This window comes from Petaurus breviceps, unplaced genomic scaffold (genome assembly GCF_028583685.1).
Source record: "Petaurus breviceps papuanus isolate PSGF00001 unplaced genomic scaffold, PetGlider_PUasm1.0 90822, whole genome shotgun sequence".
Lineage (NCBI taxonomy): Eukaryota > Metazoa > Chordata > Mammalia > Diprotodontia > Petauridae > Petaurus > Petaurus breviceps.
In genome coordinates this window covers 9308721-9329546 of record NW_027187351.1, presented here as the reverse complement: position 1 = coordinate 9329546, position 20826 = coordinate 9308721, and the positions used below count along the sequence as shown (strand labels likewise).

The 20826-nt window shown below is 36.2% G+C and overlaps 1 long non-coding RNA gene across 1 annotated transcript; it reads left to right on the top strand.

Moving 5' to 3' along the window:
* The first annotated feature begins 18056 nt into the window (after nt 1-18056).
* LOC138148150 (uncharacterized) lies at nt 18057-20092 on the top strand. Its single transcript, XR_011164986.1, has 3 exons — nt 18057-18216; nt 18884-18992; nt 19943-20092. It is a non-coding gene; the product is annotated as an uncharacterized lncRNA (long non-coding RNA).
* Nucleotides 20093-20826: the final 734 nt, after the last annotated feature.

Sequence of the window (20826 nt, the reverse complement as noted above, 5' to 3'; positions counted from 1 at the left end):
AAATAAAAAGTAGGGATGGGAGGTACCAACACTTGGGCAAGGTCAATAAGGAGTCTAGTGAGTCATTCGGTGAATTAGATTTGAGGTAAGCATGCCTAGCTTGAATGTTTCATTAAATGGAGATCTGAGGACAAATTTGCTACCAGAGAGGACACTAAAGATTGAGTTCCTAAGAATATAGGGGCTTAGGATATAAAGTTGGAAGGTAACCTAAGTATAATCTGGTCCGACACTCTTATTTTACCCATTAGGAAATTGAAATACAGAGAAGTGAAGTGACTTGCTTAATGCCACATACATGGTAAATAGATTGATTTCAAAATATTATAAAAGAAAATGACAAAGTATTATGAATAGTAACACCCACTGGTCCAACAATTCTGTTGAACTATTCAAAACTATGCTCAAACGTCTATAAAACTGTGCATACCCTTTGACACAGAAATTTTGCTACTACATCTATTCCCCAAGGAGGTCAAAGGGAAAGGGGGAAAAAAACCAAATCTTATATGTATCAGAATATTCATAGCAACTTTTTTGTAGTAGTAAAGAATTTTTTTTAAAAAGTAAGGGGATGCCCATCAACTGGGGCATAGCTGAACAAGTTATGGTATACAGTTGTGATAGAATGCTATTGTGTTGTAAGAAATGATGAACAGAAGGGTCTAAAAAAAGCCTGGGAAGATGCATATGAATTGATGCAAAGTGAAGTGAACAGAACCAGGATATCATTGTACATAGTAATAGCAATATTGTAATGATTATCAACTGTCAAAGACTTAGTTACTCTGATTGTTATAATGATCTAAAATAATTATTTTTCCCAAAGGATTAATAGTAAAACAAAAAAAAATGTTATTGGCCTCCAGAGAGAGAACTGGTGAAACTGAGCTCAGATTGAAGCATATTTTTTCACTTTCCTTATTTTTCTAGCTTTTGGGGCTTTTTTTATAACATGGTTAATATGAAAATATACTTTGCATGACTTCATATTTATAATGGATATCATATTGCTTGCCTTCTCAATAGGTGAGGGAGGGACTGGGGGATGAAGAGAATTTGAAGCTCAATTTTTAAAAAATGAATGTTAAAAATTTTAGAAGAATCAAAACAAAAATGGTTGAGTAGAAAATGTGCGTGCAGACAGCTTGGCATGAAGTACGACTATGCCAGATCATCCCAAAAGTATTTTTAAATGAAATTGGAAGGAATTCAACCAAAAAATATATATTAGAACAGATCTATGGATGTTTTTATGCTCATCTATTGTCAGTTGTAATATAGTGAAACCACAGGATGTGGTAGTGGTACTTAAAAAAAGAGAAATTTGAGAAGAGGGACTAGACTTTATCAAATGCTTTTGTAATGTCATCATTATAAATATCCCTTTCATCACTGTAGATGTCAGACCCTCAATGCCTCTCTCCCAATAAGATTTCTTCCCATAAATTTATCCAATGTCCCAGAGATTTTTGTTGGGTTCATTTAAAGGCTTAAATATACCACAATAACTCTCTTGGTGACCACCTATTGTCTATCAAGACACTCATGTTTTCTAATAATACATCTATTGCTATAGAAGCAATCATTGGTAACATGCTGAAGTACCAGCTATATAGCTGAGACATCTGTGCAAAAATCAAAGCAACTTTTAAAGGTGCTCAGGGATCAATTCCCCCAATATCATCAATCTACAAGCTTTTTTAAAGTTGCTCCTTTGTGAAAAATCACTTTGATAAGGTACTGAAGGAGTTGAATAAAGTTAGTCACTCACTACTTTCTCCTCATGGAGAGTTCAATAGGAGTCTGTGGCACAAACACAGATATTTACAAAAATGAATGAAACCAGTGAAAGAAACAGGTTCAAATGGAAAGATAACTTCAGTTTAAACATGTTGAATATGAAGTGCTGGTGAGGAAAATTAAAATTTTTCAAAAAAGGAAGGAAAATTCAAATTAATCAAGGAGAACGCTTTTATTGCATTTTCCTCTTTAAAAAACATATCTAAATGGGATTCAGTAAGGACCCACATACCAGTTCACTAATCTATATAAAATTTTAATGATGTACTGTGTATGAATCAATTAGATCTGAGATAAACTCAGAGAACATGCATGTTTCCACAAATGATCTATAGCAGATTACATTATAAGGTTCTAAATATCTGAAAGCAAGAAAGCAAGATCATTCAGAGATACATTTGAGTCTGTAGAATGAAATACAGGAATGAAGACTCTCCTCAAACAAAATGTTTTTCATATGTACATCAAAATGTCGTTACTCTATAACAAAAACAAGGACTGAAATAGCTATACAATTTGCTGAGTACTAACACTAAGTTCTTTTTTTTAAGTAGGGGCATGTATTCCACTAAAGATGTTACTATTTGTAGATGAAATCATGCCAATCAGTGAGCATCCCAATGTAACACAAAACTTCATCAGTGTGAATTGTAGTAATGGGAAATAATTTCTAATTATACTCACTGGTAAAATATAGTTGTTGTTGTTGTTTTTAAAGCACACATGACCAGTTGATCAGCTCATTAAATTAGTTCATTGTTTTAAATGTGCTAGACAGTAAAGGAAGATGGACATTGAGTTGGACCAAGGGTAGGAAAGGGAGATAATACTCATTTGCATTTAAGGAAAAATATCCTTTAGGTTATCTGGATGTGCTCCCTTCTACAGAAGCCCAAGGCTTAAAGATTGGTGTTCTCTTTCTAATATTATATACTTTCTAATTATTTACTATAACTTAGGAGAAGGAAGCAGATTAACTTAAAAGAATGAAAATGTCCTATAAGCAAAAAGTCAGTTTAAAAAAAAAACTGATAGGCACGCTTTCAGATTGAAATATATTAAATTATATAAATACATACAATGAGATCATGAATTTATCAAAGGAATATGTTTTTGACTCAAGTCAAAATAAGATCAGTACCTGTAGTATGAATTATTGAAGTTGTAAAGTACATACAGTATCAAAAATGTATCCATCATAGTACCATAAGTATACCTAATTTAACCCTTTGCTCAAAGGGCCATTTGGATAAGATTCTCCTCATTGCTTACTCAATTCTCCACATTTGTGAAAAGTATAGAGTTGGTGAGAGCTTGAGAGAAGAGATATTCTGGTCTTGGAAAAAAACCTTGGAGCCATACTCTCGAGACAAAAAGGCAGAGAGAGACAGAGAGACAGAGACAGAGAGAGATAGAATGCTTTCCCCTATTGGAACATAAGCTCCTTGAGGGAGTGGACTTTTTGCTTTTATTTACATTTTCAACTTAGCATAGTGTTTAGCACATAGCAAGTGCTTTGCAAATTCTAGGTGACTGACTGACATCCCCACCCTTTTCAGTAAACTTAAAAAAAAATACAAAAATATAGACAGCTTTTTCTGAAGCATACCTATTGCTTAAAATAAATTGCATCTATAACTTATTAGTTAGTCCACTCACAATTATGCTCATGAATCCACATTATTTTGGTCAAATGTCATTTTGGAGGTTGTATACAAATTACTTGGAATATTTTTGGTATACTGAACCAAACTAAAATGTCCAGTATATTGGGCAGCTAGGTGGCGCAGTGAGTAAAGTGCTGGCCCCAGAGTCAGGAGGACCCAAGTTCAGTTCCAGCCTCAGACACTTAACACCCACACACACACACACACACACACACACACACACACACACACACAAAAAAAAACTAGTCGTGTAACCTTGGGCAAGTTACTTAACCCCAATTGCCCTCCAAAAAAGCAAAAAAAAAAATGTCCAGTATAGGTAAAATAACAGTACTAGATGCAGATTGATCATACTCATATTTAAATTTGGAACTCATGATATCCTGTATTCTAATATATATTTCCTCTACATACTATTTCTCTTCCATCTCTACCCTCTGTGGCGTGCTCAGTCTATACCAACACCGAAAATATTCTCCCTTCTCACCTCTCTCTCTCAAGTCTTAGCTCTCTTAAAGGTTTGACTCAAGAATTACCCGGAATCACAAGTTTTCCTGGATCCTCAATAGGCACTGCTCCTTGCCAGCTGCTCTCCCCCAAGAACTCCGCATTTTCTTTTTACATATTTTTTTAGTTATCTATGTATATGTTTTGTCCTTCCAAATAGAAAGGTTTTTGAGGGCAGGATGGGTCTCATATTTTTATTTGAATCCCCAGGATCTAACAATGTCTTACACTTAGAAAGTATGTAGTAAATGCTGCATTCAGGAAGGAAGGAAGGAAGGAAGGAAGGAAGGAAGGAAGGAAGGAAGGAAGGAAGGAAGGAAGGAAGGAAGGAAGGAAGGAAAGAAGGAAGGAAGGAAGGGAGGGAGGGAGGGAGGAAACACATATTTATAAAATGCCCACTATGTGCCAGGCACTATGCTAAGCCTTTAAAAATACTATCCCATTTGAATATCACAACAACATTAGAAGATAGGTGCTATTATCATCCCTATGTTATAGTTGAAGAAAGTGAGGCAAAGAGAAGATAAGTGAACTGTCCACAGTCACACAGTTTATATAAGCAAGTAGGTGACCCAATGGATAGAGCACTGGATTTGGAATCAGGAAGATATGAATTGAGATACAGCCTTGAGTATGTATTTGGTATATATGTGTGTGAGAGAGATTACTGGACAAGTTACTTAACTTTTGTTTCCCTTATTTTCTCAATGTATAATATGGGCACAGTAATAGCACCTACATCCCAAGGTCAAATGAGATAAGATTACAACATTTATAAAGGGTTTAATCCCAGTGACTGGCACATAGTAGGTGTTAAATAATTGCCATATATTCTTATTAATTTTTAAGTGTCTGAGGTCAGATTTAGGCTCAGGGTTTCCTTATTGTAGCCCTTGTCCTCTTTATACCGTGCCACCTAACTGAATGAATGAATACCTATGGTGATTATTTCACAGAGTTTATGCATGGAATAAAAGAGATGAAGAATGTGAAGCATTTAGTGAACTTTATTCTATAAATTTCAGTTATCAAATGAATGTGACTTGGTATAAGACTTTATACAATGCTATTGACAACTGTTTTTTTACCAATCAGCAAGTGCAGAGTGTATACCTCTGTTTGACTTTACAAAATAGGACATTTGAAACAGGCTTAATTTCAGTATACTGAGCAACTTTTCACAGCTTTCAATCAGCACAGAACTCATCAATTTGATTTATAAGCCTCTCTTGGAAAGACATTAATAGAATGTAAAGTCAAAGAAAAGTGAATGGTTTTTCCCTACTTGTACCCAGTGGCATAACCAGACCTTCAGAAGCTGGAAAATCACTGCTGGAAGCACACTTATATTTATCTTCAGACATGAAGCACTACATGGGCTCTTCAAAGTTAAGAAGCCCGGGCAAAGGTCAATGAGAGCTCTGCTCAGGACTTTTACAACCTTAGCTGTGCTTCCAGCACACAGTGTACAGAAGTCCAAGCTGGGGTCTTGTAGGTTTGTGAATGCTTCTTGGCTTTCACTTCAGCTTGTACTTAAAGCTGGATAGCTTTTTAAAAGAGATTTGAAGGCAATGTCCTCTGCTATAGTATTCCCATGTCTGTTTAAGAGGTGTTCTGTGCAGTTCTGGCAGATGAGGTTTCCAATAATTTTGAAATGTTTTAACTAGCACAGATTGCTCAACTGGCTGCTGCCCATGCAGTAGGATTTGTTTCCTTTTAATATAAATCAAACATTTCAAATAATGGCCCAAAAATGAAATTGAACTTAATAGTTTTGGAAAAAGAATATCTGCATTGGTCATTCATGTTCTGTTAGAAAATATTCATGTAAGAGAAATGAATGTAGTTCATGAGATTTGGATCTAGAAAGGACTTTAGTGGTCCCTGAGTCCAATCTTCTCATTTTACAGATGAGGAAACTGAGGTCTAGAGAAGTAAGTGACTTTTCTATGGTCACACAGCTAGTAAACGTCAGAAGCAGGATTCAAAACAGAGGACTCCTGTCATTTATAAGATTTTCATTATTTGTAGTACAGTTCTAACAACAACAACAACAAAAAGTAGTAAGAAGATGAAGTATATATATAATCCTTGTCTTCTTATTTGCTATTGGGTTACCCCAATGTGGTTTTCAGTGAGTCTACAAATGAGATTTGCAATCAGTTAAAAAAAAATCAATCATTGCACGCTGCTAGCTGACACAGCGGGTAGTGTGTGGGACCTTCAGTCAGGAAGATCAATCTTCAAATACTACCATTGATATTTAATAGCTGTAAGACCCTGGGCAAGTTATTTAATCTCTCACAGTCTTATTTTCCTCATCTTTAAAATGGAACAATAGTGGCTCCTACCTCACAAAGTTGTTGAGAGAATCAAATGAAATAATATATGTAAAACATTTTTCCAACTTTATAGCACTATGTAAATGTGGTAAACATTTGTATACTATGTAAACTAAATGCAAACTATGAATAACACTATCATCATCATCAGTATTTTCCACTTATGCATAAACAACAAAAATACTAAATGAAGAATAACAGATTACTAACTTGTCCCAGACTTTCTCTGCCTGAGCTCCATTAATCACAAAAATGAGAGTGGTATGATAATAATAACAATAATACCCTAATCTGTAAAATCCTCTAACATGTAATACTAGATAGAATTACAGGTAATATTTTTCCTCTCCCATGGCAAGGGGTGAGAAGACATACTGAAACTGCATTTCCTTATTGCACAGGAGAGATTGTCCAACCTGCCTTAAATTCTTACACAGCACAAAGCCTGATTTCTGATACTCTCTCTGAATAAAAATGTGATTTTCCCAAGGGAAGGCTAACTGACTGGTGACTACCCTGTGGGTTAAATTCTTGAAACAGGATCCCATTTCTGGCATATTGTACAGCTTTGGCTCACTCTGTTTTTAGACCCTATTTGCAAAAATATATCATTTGCATGGTCAGGCCATGTTGGTTCCATTACTTTTTAGCATACAATTGGGACTCCAGATTCCATGCCTGATTCAGAACCCAAAAGAGGGGTTTATAAAAGTGCATTCCTGGAGGGAGAAAGCATATGAACAGAAAAATTATGAGCATTTAAATTCTCTTCTTCCGCTTGTGCATGTTACTTTATTCTCAGAAGCTTAATTCCTAGTCAAGGTAGCATGATCATTTCTCACATGGCTATTTGTGATCCAATTTATGTCATTTCCTGTCATTTATGGATGCTATTTCTAATCATTTACATGCTTCTCCTCTTATGACAACTCTTTAATATGACAAGTTCAGGTTTTTTAGTCCTCTGATATTTTGTGCTTATAGCTTAGAATAAAACCAAATGTATAAATGAAATCCTGGATCAATTTACTATAAGAGACTGTGGTATAACTATCACTGAAGATTTTGAGGAATAGTTTAAACAATTTCCTGAAGGAACTAGTTTAGCTAGCAGGAAGGTTTTTTGCACTGAAGCAAAGATTTGAGCCAGATGACCTTTTTCAATGATGTTTTAATCATAGTTGAAAACCCAAGAGGATTTCTCAAGGAAAATTAAAAGAAAACTTTGGCCTTGGATGAGGAAGAAATGTCTACAGCTGTGAGCCATCCTGGGATAGTATGCTAGTGCAGTTATGAAGATGAGAGGGACAACCTTAAGTAGACTAAGTCAAACATGAAAACTTCAAGCCTCTCTGTTCTCCCTGTCTATCATCTCTGTTCTGGATTCATTCTCCTCCCTTCAAAGTCTTAACAGTATAGTCAACCCTCAATGATGCACTTTCTTCCACCCTGGAATCTTTAACTTCCTTTAGCCTTCTCTGCTCCTGCCTTGGAGATCCCAAACCCTACTATGCTAAACAATACTATGCCAGAAATGATACCTTATTCAAATGTGTGCCTTCTTCAGTACCTATCATAACATTTTGCACAAAGTAGATGCTTAATAAACATTAAATTAAAATGTGGACATACCCTATTATCCATAGTATTCTTAGTTACTAGTGAAAGCTTAACATGTTTTTGTTTAATTTCCACAAAGGATAACATTCTTTCATTTGGGAAGAATTAAAACTATGAAGAGGGAGCTCAAATCTAAGGTAATTGAAGAGAGATGATGGGAAAAAAAGTGATTCAATGTGTATTCAGTGGGCTAAGGCCACTGGGTAGAGCAAACCTAAACAATGGTGGTAAAAAGCAAATTAGTCAATGCAATGTAATAACTGAGTCATTATGAGTGATCTTTGAAGTCCTAGAGATCAGGAGATGTGTCACAGGATTGGAGAGAGGTGAATGTTCAATTTTCCAAAAAGGGAAGAGAGACACTTTCCAAGCAACAAGTTGGCAATAAGGGAGAAAACAATGTTGTAATGAAAAGTATACTATATTTGGAATAGAAGGAGCTGGTTTTGACTTCCAGCTCTTCTATTTATTACACAAGTAACCTTAGTAAGTCACTTCAACTCTTTTGATTTCAGGTTATTAAGAGTTCAGAAAGAATGACTTCTAGCTAACATCATTATGAATCAGCATGGATTCATCAATTGGTCATGTCTACCTGACCTCATTTCATTTTTGACAGGATATCAGACATATATACAACATATCTGGATTCATTTGGCATTTAACAAACAGTTTTAGGGACTTCTTGTGGACAAATTGTAGAGATGTGGGCTAGTTGAAAATACATTTAAGGCCCAGTATGGTGATGTACACCCTAGAATCTCTCTACTACCAGGAAGGTTGAGGATGGTGGTTCATTTAAGCTCTGGAGCTCTAATCTAGAATAGAACTAAAGTTGATCACATGTTCACACCAAGTCCAGCATCAAGATAGGGAGCTGCTGCATGTAAAGAACCACTAAGCTGGGGATGGCTAGATGGCACAGGGAGTAAGAGCACTGGCCCCAGAGTTGGGAGGACCTGAATTCGGTTCCGGCCTCAGACACTTAACACCCACCCAAAAAATAACTAGCCGTGTAACCTTGGGCAACTTACTTAACACCAATTGCCCTCCAAAAGGCAAAAAAAAACCCACTAAGCTTCCTGATCAGGATGAACTGTCCCACTTCCGAAACTGAGCAGATCAAAGCTTCCATGATGAGGCCTGTGCATGTCAGCTTCATTTCTAACCAGGGAGAGGAGACCAGATCTGGGGAAAAAAAAAAAAAGAAAAGGAAAAAAAAGAAAGCATATTTAGTTGAATTTTGAATTGGTTGAATGATTAGATTCAGAGAACTGAATAATCTAAGCCTGGAGGGCATCTCCAGGATTGTGCCCTAGAGTTTTGTCCTCATTCTCTTCCATTCAACATTTGTATTAGTGATATGAGTGAAGGTATGGAGAGAATAACTGTCAAACTTACATGTAACACAAATCTAAGAGAGTGGGCTAAAAAATTTAATTATGCAACCTGAATTGAGAAGATCTTAACAGACCAGAAAAAATAGGCTGATTATAACTAGGAGAAATTTGAGATCAATGTAAAGTCCCACTCATTTTGTTATTGGTTTATTTATTTATTTTTTTGGAAGTAGGAAGATCTGGCTAGATACCTGAGTAAGAGATTGTGACTCTCTTCCATCACCTCTATCAATAAGTGTATTTAAAATTTTTTTAAAGAACATGAATAAAGGACACAGACTAGAAAGAAAAGAATTCATCAAAAAGAATCAAGTAGGATAAAACAAAACAGAAAAAGTGAAAACAAATGAGTAAGCAATGAAGTTTCCCCCATCCAAAAAATAGATAGTATACATAATGCAATTGAAATTAAATGAAATAACTCAGTAGACAGGAATAATTATCTCAGTTTTAAAATAAGACTATCAGGATTTATAGAGCAGAGCAAAGTAAGGAGAATCAGGAAAACAATACATACAATAATTACAGGAATGTCAATGGAAGGTATAGGGAACAGACTTGTAATTTCACCAGTTCTCCAAAGTGAGGAAAAACCCTCTACCAATACAGGTCAATGTCTCCCTCTGCAACTTATAGCTTTTCAGTATTACCTAGACTATTAAGGTGTTAAGAGAATTGTCAAGGGTCATATAGCCAGTGTATGTCATAAGCCAGATTTGATGCAGGTTGTCTTTACTCTGAGGCCAATACTCCATTGACTACAACACATTGTCTCTCAGTGTAGATGAAAAGAATAATAAAATGAAACTGGACACTGTAAAATTACAGTGTCTAAGCTTCATCCCAGAGAGAAGTTAAGAAAATGCCCTTTTTTTTTTTTTTGCAGAGACTATGGTTGTAAAATATCACTTCTATTTTGATACTACCTGATAGGCTACATATTAGGTGGTTCTTTTGCACTTTTTTTTAACTTTTCTTCTTTTTAATGAAGTATGAATTACTAGATAGGGAATTGGGGGAAGATGAATGAATTTGAAAATAAAGATATAGTGTAAAAGCCCCTGCCACAGAAAAAAAAAGTATTAGTAAAAATAAGATTTACAAAGAGAATCAAGAATTGGAATAGCTTAATGGTACTTCAGGTAATTAAAAAAAAACCTCAAAATAATAATTTCAGGTTAAGGAAAATAAAAAATAGGTATATTATAATTAATTATGTTATGTTTAAAGACACTATAGTGTACATACTGCACAAATATCATAATTAAGTGTAGATGTAGTAAAAGACATTGAATCTAAGTATTTAAAGCAAAAACTAGCTGAAATACTGATAAAGAAAGAGACAGAGACAGAGAAAGATTGAGAACATGATAGAAAAACAATAATGACAGATTACTTTATCATTTCTTTTTTAGATGTTGAAATTCTTACAGAATATAAATGATAATTTAACATAGATCTGAATAGATTTCTAAGAAAAAACACAAATCTGACAATTTTTGAATGGGTATATGTAATGCCATGCACAAGCAGTTTCCCAGAAGCATGCTACCATGAACAGTTTTTATGTTTCTGTTTACACAGTATAGTGATCACTCTATTTTTCCATGACAAAAGCAAAATATCCACATAAAATCAAGGTACAGCATTCACAATATTACAACTTATCACAGAAAATCACAATATAATATTCACAACATAGTGTCAAAGTAAAATAGTCACTCTTAAGTTAACTCAATCAGTCATTTATCAGTAGTCTCAAAGCAGGCAGTTCAAGTATGTTCACTTGAACTTGAACAAAGAAGGCAGGCCAGAAGTCAAAATCTTCCACTTTTGGGGCAAAGTCTTGATTAACTCAATCAGTCACTTATCAGTAACAATATCTCAAAGTACAATAGCCAAAGTGTTTTACCAAGTATCATACACAAAACCCTCTACCCCTTAGGTCACTAGTAAACTATAATTCCATAATTACTCAGTACCCAAGGAGAGGTCTTTTCATCTTGACTTGGGGCCTGTTCTCAGATTCCCTGGATCCCCTTCCGTGGTCCCAGATTCTACCTGGATTCACCAGACTGTCACCTGGGTTCAATGGCAGACAGCTCCCAGTTCCTTGACCAGCTCTCTGGGTAGGTCCTGCTCCACACTGAAGTTCACAGGGTCTGGTCCATGTCAGATCCTTTACCATTTCTGCTCCAGGGAATTCAAGGCTCAACCAAGCCAAAAACAAACAGTCGCAGCATCCCAGTCATGTTTCAGTCACCTGGGCTCCAGGTTCCTGGCTCCAGGCTCCCATCCAGAAAAAGCTCCACCACCACAAGCTCTCAGGGAATTCTGAATTAGTTCTCCATTCTTCTGTAGCTGCTCTGCCACCAGATCTTAGTCTCAGGAAAATTCTGACTGTGCCTCTCTGGGCCTTTTCTTGTATACACAGCATTAGCTTCCTCTTTCAGCCAGCCCCTTCCTGTTACTTCAGTAATGGGAGACAGGAGTTCATACTTTCTGTTCCCCCAATCAGAGACTTGATCAGTTACTAAGTGTTAAGTACCTGCTACTTTTGCCAACACAAAGGAATCTTCAAATTCAAATTACATTACCTTACAGTATATGAAAGAGTGAACTCACTTTTCAACATCAGTGGCAACTTAATAAAAAAAAGTCCATGTGCTAGGGTGTTACAATCATAAATTAAGTAGAAAAACTTAATTTCTCAACATATATTTTATAGTACATAATTAATGCAGAAGAAATATGAAGAAGAAATATACAGTTAAATTGGAAGTAACAATATCCTAAATTATGAGGGAATCTAATAGAGAAGCAACAAAAATTACTTTTAAATACTTCATTACACATTAATTAGAAAATATTTTAAATATTCATCATTGAATCAAAACTGCTTCTCCAAAGTTACCAGTGATCACTTAATTGTTCTAATATAATGGCCTTTCCCCAGTCCTTATTCTTCTTGACATCTCTGCAGCCTTTGAAATTGTGTTTCATCCTCTTCTCCCCGATACTCTCATCTCTAGGTCACAGCCACTAAGTACTTGCAAAAGTCTGGAAACAAATTATGTGACTTTTGATTGGGAAATGGCAGGACAAGTTGTGATATATAAATACAATAAAATATTACTGCACCATAAAGAATGCCAAATATGAATCAACAAAACTATGGGAAGGTTTTCAACTGATGCAAAAGGCAAATATAATCAAGAGAACAACATATACAATGACTTCAATGATAGACTCTAAATGAAGTTATAGCCTAAACATGGTAGAATTTCAATAAAAGACAAATTCACTCATGGAAAAAAGATTTATCAAATGTTGACTACTGCAATGTCAAACAATGGAATTGCAAAGTCAATAATTAATATTGGCTGTCTATGATTAATGTTTCTCTTAAGGAAATTGTGAACTATAAGCATGGAATGTTAAATGGACTGCTGTCGGTTCCATTTGCTATGGTAGATGATTTTGCTTTTGTTTGTTTGTTTAAAAAAGTACCACTGGATTATGTCAAAACAAAATATAAAAAAAATCAACTAAAAGTACAAAATAGGGGAGGCATAGCTAAGAAAAACATTTCATGTAAAATCATCTGATAGTTTTAATGGATTTCAAACTCAATTTGAGTCAAATAGCATTATATACCAGCAAAAGATTTTTAAGCCTTGCTAATACAGGCATGGTGTACAATATGAGATAAATGATATTTCCCTTGTACTTTGGTTTGGTCATACCAAATCTCAAGCATTGTGTTCAGTTGTTGGCAACAAATTTTGGGAATAAAAACGATAACAGAACTTGTTCACAGGACAGTAATTGAGATAGCAAGAATACTGGAAACCATACGATATTATGATAGATTGAAGAAAGTGTGGATATTTGACCTGAGGAATATGAGAAGTATATTCCTTGGAAGAACACGAGAGCTGATTTCATATTTTTAAGGACTGTTAAAAGTGATTAGTGGTGTTCTGCTTGACCCTAGAGGGCAGAAATAGGAATAATGGGTGGAAGATGCAGATGTAGATTTGAGTTACACAAAGAAAAAAAAACTTCCTATTAATTAGAGCAGGCTAAAAGTGGAATGGATTGCCTTGAGTATAGGATAAATGAGTTTCACTTCAATGGAAGATTTCTAGCAGGGGTCAGATTTCATTTGTTATTGATGTTGTGGAGATTTCCATTCAGGTATGTGTTAGATTCAAAGATCTCTAGGGTCTCTCTGAAACTCTCAAATTCTGTAGTACTTCTAAACCCATGTACTGCTTGGAAATTACTAAAGCATGCTAACTGGATCCACTACAAATGTATTCTATATAAAAGTATGGTGTAGTGGATAGAGGGCTGACTTTGGAATGAGTTTGATATTGGTTCAGTTCCTGCTTTGGGCATCTAGTGACTTGGTGTTCCTACACAAGGTCTGTGACTTTAAGTGACAGGACAGTTACTGATCTTCATTGGTTGAAAACGTCTCTTCATCTGAGTTCCTACAAGATTAAAGGATGGGTCCAGGCCCAAAATTAAAAACAAAAATTCTCCCTGGTATATCCTTAGTTTCTGCAATTTGAGTCTTTTTATTCATGGAATCTGAATTTGAAGAGATGTCAGAAATCATCTCTTCTAACTCATATCTGATCAATAATCTTTTCTACAACATACCACTAATTGGTGACCCAGGCATTTATCTAAGGACTTTTAGTGATGAATTGATAATTAATTCATAAAATCATGAAGTGGGGGAAAGCATGCCTCATTCTTTGGGTTCTCACTGGGAAGGACCACAATTAGTTGTGGGAAATAGGGTGACAATCACACTTTAATAAGGCACAGAGGCAAGCAGCAAAACAGCTTTTAATAGAGGTTATAGACTGCCAGTGGGGAATGGGGTGGTGAAGGGAGACAGGCAGCATAGAGAAGAGGATAGGGAAAGAGAGAGGGAGAGTGTAAAACTCCTATAACAGTAGGTTAAGGTTGGGAGCACTAGGCTACATGGACCTGATGGAGATGGAAGAGGGCTTGGCAGACAGGAGTTTCAGATCTCATTTTTACAGGATTTGAGGAGGGAACAGACAAACTTCCACCTGTGCCACCTTGGGGTTAGTTCATTAACATATACAAATCTTCTCAAAGTTATTGGCAAAATTTTAAAGTCATCATCTCAAAGTTATGAGCACCTTTTTGATGTTCTACTGATCTGAAACTGTGGAGACCTAGGCTTTATCTGGAATTCACATATCATGGGACCAGAATCCTGAAAGCAGCACAGAGATGGATTCTGCTCATTCAGCATATATTACCAGGAAATGAATTTTGGTTAACATATGGTACAATTTGGATGCTCTTTTGAATTTTCTGATGGTTTGCACGTGACTTCTAGGTTTCCCTTTGCAGTCTTTTTTCCTGCTATTGCCCTATTATCCTGGCTACTTAGCTTATTTGTTATACTTCCTATACTGAGGAGGTTGGTGATCAAGGCAGTCAAAACAAGATACAATTTTAGCACGAGTAAAGAAACCTAAGACATCTCACTTCATCTCACTCTGGTTAGCACTTCAAACACTATACTTTACCTGCCCATGTTTCAGTTTTCTGTACCTGTTTTGTTTTTTGTTTTATGATTGATATTTTGTTTTTACATCACTTCTATTTCCCCATATTATCCTTCTTTCCCCTGCCTAGTGAGCCATCCCTTGTAGCACAAATAAGGTGAAAAAAGTCCAGCAAAACTAATCAATACATCAACCAAATATATTCTGTGTAGTGTAAAAGGTATATGATCTGTACTTTTTCGATTCTTTTAAAGAAATGACTTTTATTAATAAGATAGCGAATTGATTTAGATATTATTGTGGAATATAGTATAAATTGATCATCTAAACCTATTTTTTGCCAAATTCCTTTCCAGATTCCTCAGCAATTTTTGAGAAATAGCTTTCCCAAGTAATCTGTATTCTCAAGATTATAAAAAACTTGATAACTTAATTTTTTAAATTATTTTTGCTTCTTCTTTATCTAATGATTGATAAACATTTATTTATTTATAAATGTTGATCTACATTTATATTTTTAAACTAATATTAAATTGTTTTATTATGATTTTTCAGTATAGCAGTTTTAAATTGCTATTCCCTCTTCATGTCTTTCCCCTCATTTCCCTTAAGATTCCAGATAATTTGTTCCCCTAAATGAAGGGTGTTTTCCTTTTGTCTAACTCTATAAATCTCCCCTTCATACCTGGTTAGCCTACCAATTGTAAGCGTTATGGGATTTAAAGATCTCCCATGCCCCATGGACGTGCTGACATAGCAGAGCAAGAGAAAGTGAAAAGCCGAGCTAACGGTCCTGCGGTTGGCAGTTGGCGGCGGTTGCCTTTTTTTTTTTTTTGAGTTAGGACCCCTGCTGAGCACTGCCAGGGGCCGGAGCTGCTGGGAGCAGGACTTTCTGCTAAGGACTCCTGCTGAGGACTGCCAGGGGCCGGAGCTGCCGGGAGCGCGCTTCCCGGACGCTGGGTGGTTGCTGTGAGTGGGGAGAGGAGGACCTTTGCCTGAGGTAGCCTGTTCTGTTTGAAAGGCTTGAAAATGTGGGTGCTTTCTACTTTATCTACCTGTGCCAATATCATAACTACTCTGATGGCTTTCACTTTCTGGTTTTGGGACTCAGTCTTTTGGTATCTTAATAAATTTTCTAGTTTATTTCCCCAAATGGCAAACCTGATGTATTTTGTGATGGATAATTATATCAGCATATTTGTAATCTCTATAGGCATTGTGAATATGGCATTGCTGATACACCAATCAATCCAGAAATTAATTTAATTAATATTTTTATTTTCACTATGTTGGTGTGGCCTACTTATGAACAACAAAATCTATTCTTTCTGTATCTTCTATGTACATGTGTTTTGATGATATATTTTCCATTAAAATGTGACTCCTTAAGGGCAGGGCGCATGTTTTTGCCTTTCTTTACTTTTTTTGTTATAAATTATTTTTTTTTAATTTTTTTAATTTAATTTTTAATTTATGGACAAAATCTTTTTTTTAAAAAGCAATCGGGGTTAAGTAACTTGCTCAGGGTTACATGGCCAGTTATTTCTGGGTGTGGTGCTGAGTATCTGAGCCTGGATTTCATCCAGGTCATCCCGACACCTGAGCTGGTGCTCTTACTCGCTGAGCCACCTGGCCACCCCTAAGCAATTGGGGTTAAGTAACTTGCTCAAGGTTATACGGCCAGGTGTTTCTCGGTGGGTGCTAAGTGTCTGAGCCTGGGATTCGATCTCCAGGTCATCCCAACACTGGAGCCGGTGCTCTTATTCGCTGTGCTACCTGGCCGCCCCAAAAACATTTTTATAACATAATACAATAAAAAAGACTATTTCACTTGAAAATGCGAATGTACTATACACAACTTGCTATTCCTTTCAAATATATAACAAAATTTTCCTATAAATGTTTTCCCTCTGTAATGGGAATGCAAATTTGGAAGATCTTCCCTGCCCCTAGGCTAAAGTACACCTGAAGCCTGGGGTGGGAGGCTTGTTTTTCAGTAGATACTTCTTGATTGGCCAGTGAGTCAATAAGGTTGTTACATTCTCTGAGCCAGGTGTTTTGGGAGCTCACTTTGAGAAGTGTTCTGTGATTTGATCTGTATTCTGGGAAGCCGTTGTCCAGGGCCCCCCCGGCTTTGAAAAAAAACCCAGATGTGGAAACCCAGATGTTGACTGGGTATGGATGTAATGGTTGGACAGTTTGGAAATCTGTCTACTTGATCTGTTTCTGTCTTGGTAATTCTGCCTGTATACTTTGAAGTTCAGGGTGCTGACCTTTTTCCCCTGAACAAGGTAAACGATATATGTCTGACTGATTAAAGTAAGCTTGTTAACCCATTTTGAGTTGCTTTCCTTTAACAAAGCAGATCCAAGAACCTGTGGTAGCAGCAAACCCTGAGGACGCCGGGATGCTTGCTGCTACACCCTCCCCCAACTCCCCCCCCCCAGCCCTAGAGATGGCTACCATTAGGCACAAATATATGTGTGTGTATAAAATTATTCTATACACACTTCTGTTTCTCAGTTCTTTCTCTGGATGTAGATGGTGTCTTTATTCACATGTTTTTGTAGTTAATTTGTGTATCTTGGCTTTAATTTTTTCCAAGTGAACTTTGTAATTATGGTTTCTAATTCACATTCAAAGTTATAATTACTATTTAAATTTCCTGACACTTTATTTTTACTCACTGTTTTCCTTCTCAACTTCTATTTTGACCCTATCTCTGCTATGTTATATTCTCCCCTTACCCTCTCACTCTTCATAGTAGCTACCCCTCTAAAAGTCCTTCATTATCCATTCACCTCACCCCCTAATCTTGATCTATATACCCTTCTAAAAGTACCTTCCCCCCCATTCTCCAGTTTTCTTACCTCTCTGGAAGTTCAGAAGACTTCTAAATCTCTTCAGAGGTAAGTTAGATTCCAATATTAACAACCCTCCACTCCCACCTGTTTCCTCTATATCAGTTCCTCCTTTTACATTGTGTTTTCCTGAGATAATTTCTCCTTTTAACATTTTCCTATCAATTTGGTTTTTTAGAATACACAACTCAGCCCCAATATTTCTTTCAAACTACCTTAGTAGTAAAACCAGTTTTACCTCAACTTTCACATCATTCAAAATTGAAGACATTTCACCTCAGGAACTTTCACTTCACAAACTTTTTACCTTGCAAACTTTCATCTAAAGAACAGCAGACTCTGAGTGGGGGAAGATTGAAGGATCCCCTGCTTTTTCCAGAGTTCAGACCTGGTGGAGTTGACCAGACATGATCCCCTGCTGTGACTGTGGGGGAGGAGGAATGAGCACAATACAGGTGAGTGTGGTACCCCAGGGAGCAAGAACATTTTCTGGACAGTGTTGTTGGGTCTCAGTGTAGGAAAAGAGGAGTCTCTGAGGTTGAGCCCACAGAAAGAATTCAGAAAATAACAGTAAGGAGGACTTGAGGCTTAGGGTAACAATAGCTACAACTCTAGCTTAAAATTTGCTTATAATAATATTAAGGTGCTAAAAACAAAGTAAGAAATTAAAAATTAAAAATGATCAAGAAAAGGAAAAAGGAACCCAGCCACTGATAGTCACTTTGGTATAAAAGAATATCTGAGTTCATATTCAGAGGAATATAGTGCTGTTAAAAAACAAACAACTCCTACCCTAAGGAATAATGTCAAATGGTCACAAGTCCCAAAATAAATCTTGGAAGAACTTAAACAGGAATGTAAAAAATCAAATAAGAAAGAGTAAGGAGGGGGGCAGAGCCAAGATGGCAGTTCAGAAGCAGGAAAACTCTATGAGCTCCCCACATAACCACCTCAAATACCCATAAAATATGACTCTAAACAAATTTTAGAGCTGCAGAACCCACAAAGTGACAGAGAGAAACAAACCTCCTGCTGAAGGTGGCCTAGCAGGCAGACAGGAAGGGTCCATAGCTCTCTGGGAGGCAAACCCAACCCTGTGTGAGCCGGCTGTTTTATCCCCAGGGTGGCCTCAACCAACAGAGGCTGGAGTGGACCTCGGGAGAGTGGATCACCAGCAGCTGTGGCCTTTTCCAGAAATATCAACCCATAAATGCCAAAAGCAAAGTAAAAGGTCAGTGTAGAACTCTGTTGGAACTGGGAGGGATGGAGGCATGGTCTGGCCTCTGCCCCTGGAGTGAGAAGTGGTAAGTGGCCCTGCAGCCACCTCCACATGGCTGCTTCAGAGCTCCTGGCCTGCAGATCATAGGGGGTCCCAGCAATCATTCAACGGGTAATAGCTCTTGCTTTAACCTGCCTGGATCTGGATGGCAGTCTTGGATGCTGAGATGTGTGACCAGTGAGCCAGAGTGTGTGGGGGCTATAGAGATGGTGCCCTCCTGATAGCTCCACATATGAAAGAGATCCCAGGAAGAAAACTTACAGGACTTCCTGTCATAGTCAAGTTTCAAAAATCCTGGGTTAAAGAAAATAATGCTGCAAGCAACAAAACAAAAAAACAAAAAATAAATAAATGCTGGGGGAAATGATTAGTTCACAAGACCTAGTAGTTTCTACACTAAAAGACTATATAGGTCTTGGTACATTATATTTTTAAGAGCAAAGGAGTTGGGTGGTCTCTAAGAATAACTTATCCAGCAAAGTTGAGTATAATCCTGAATGGGAAAAAAATAAATAGTTGATGAACTGAAAGACTTTCAGGCATTTGTAACAAAAGACCAAAACTCAAAGGGAAAAAAAAAATTGTCTTTCTTTCGATCCTCAGTACTTGGTGCACCACTTGCTACATAGTAAACATTTAATAAATGCTTGTTGATTTTGCTGATTGAGGGAACTGAAATATATATATATATATATATATATATATATATATATATATAGGCTCTTTAAGTAGAATTTTGTAATTTTATCTATACAAGTTTTGCATATTCCTTGATAGAGTAATTCTTAGATATTTTATGCATGTTTTAGTTATTTGAAATGTGACTTTGTTTTTCATTGATTTCCATGATTTTATTTTGAGTATTCAAAAATGTTGTGAATTATTGTTGTTTTATTTTTCAGTACACAACTTTACCAAAGGCACTTAATTGTCTCAATTAGCATCTTTATATTCAACTGTGAAAGAGTTAGATGCTTGGATCAAGGCTATGAACCAAGACAATTCCAAAGAACATGTGATGAAAAATGCTATTCACCTCCAGAGAGAGAAAATTGATGAACTTTGAATGCAAATAAAGGCACACTTTTTTCACTTCCTTTATTTCTGTGTGTTTTTCTGTGTTCACATGGCTAATATAGAGAAACATATTTTGCATGAATTCACATGTATAATCAGTACCATATTGTTTGCCTTCTTCAGGACTGACAGAGGAGTGGCGGAGGGATAGAATTTGGAACTCAAAATTACAAAAAGTAGATGTTAAAATTTTATAAAAATATAATTTAGAGGGGTGGCTAGGTGGTGCAGTGAATAGAGCACTGGCCCTGGAGTCAGGAGGACCTGAGTTCAAATCCAACCTCAGACACTTAACACACAAAAAACTAACCATATAACCTTGGGCAAGTCACTTAAGCCCAATTGCCCTACAAAAAGCAATATATGTATATATTTAATTGAGAAATATTTAATAGAATAAGTAAATATGTGTATAAAATAACATCCTTATTGATTCCCTAGGATTTTCTTAGTAAATCATTTCACCGGTAAATACTCATAGTTTTACTCCTCTTTGCTGATCTTTGTTCCTTAAATAACTTCCTTTTCTTATTCTGCTCTAATTCTGCAATAACTTCTAGGACCATCTTAAATAGTAATAGGGAAAATGACCATCCATGTTATATTCTAAATTTATTGGGAAAGCCATCAGTGTTTCCCTATTGCAATTAATTCTAACTTTTAGGTAAATATTTTTATCATACTAAAATTTCTTCTCTACATATGCTTA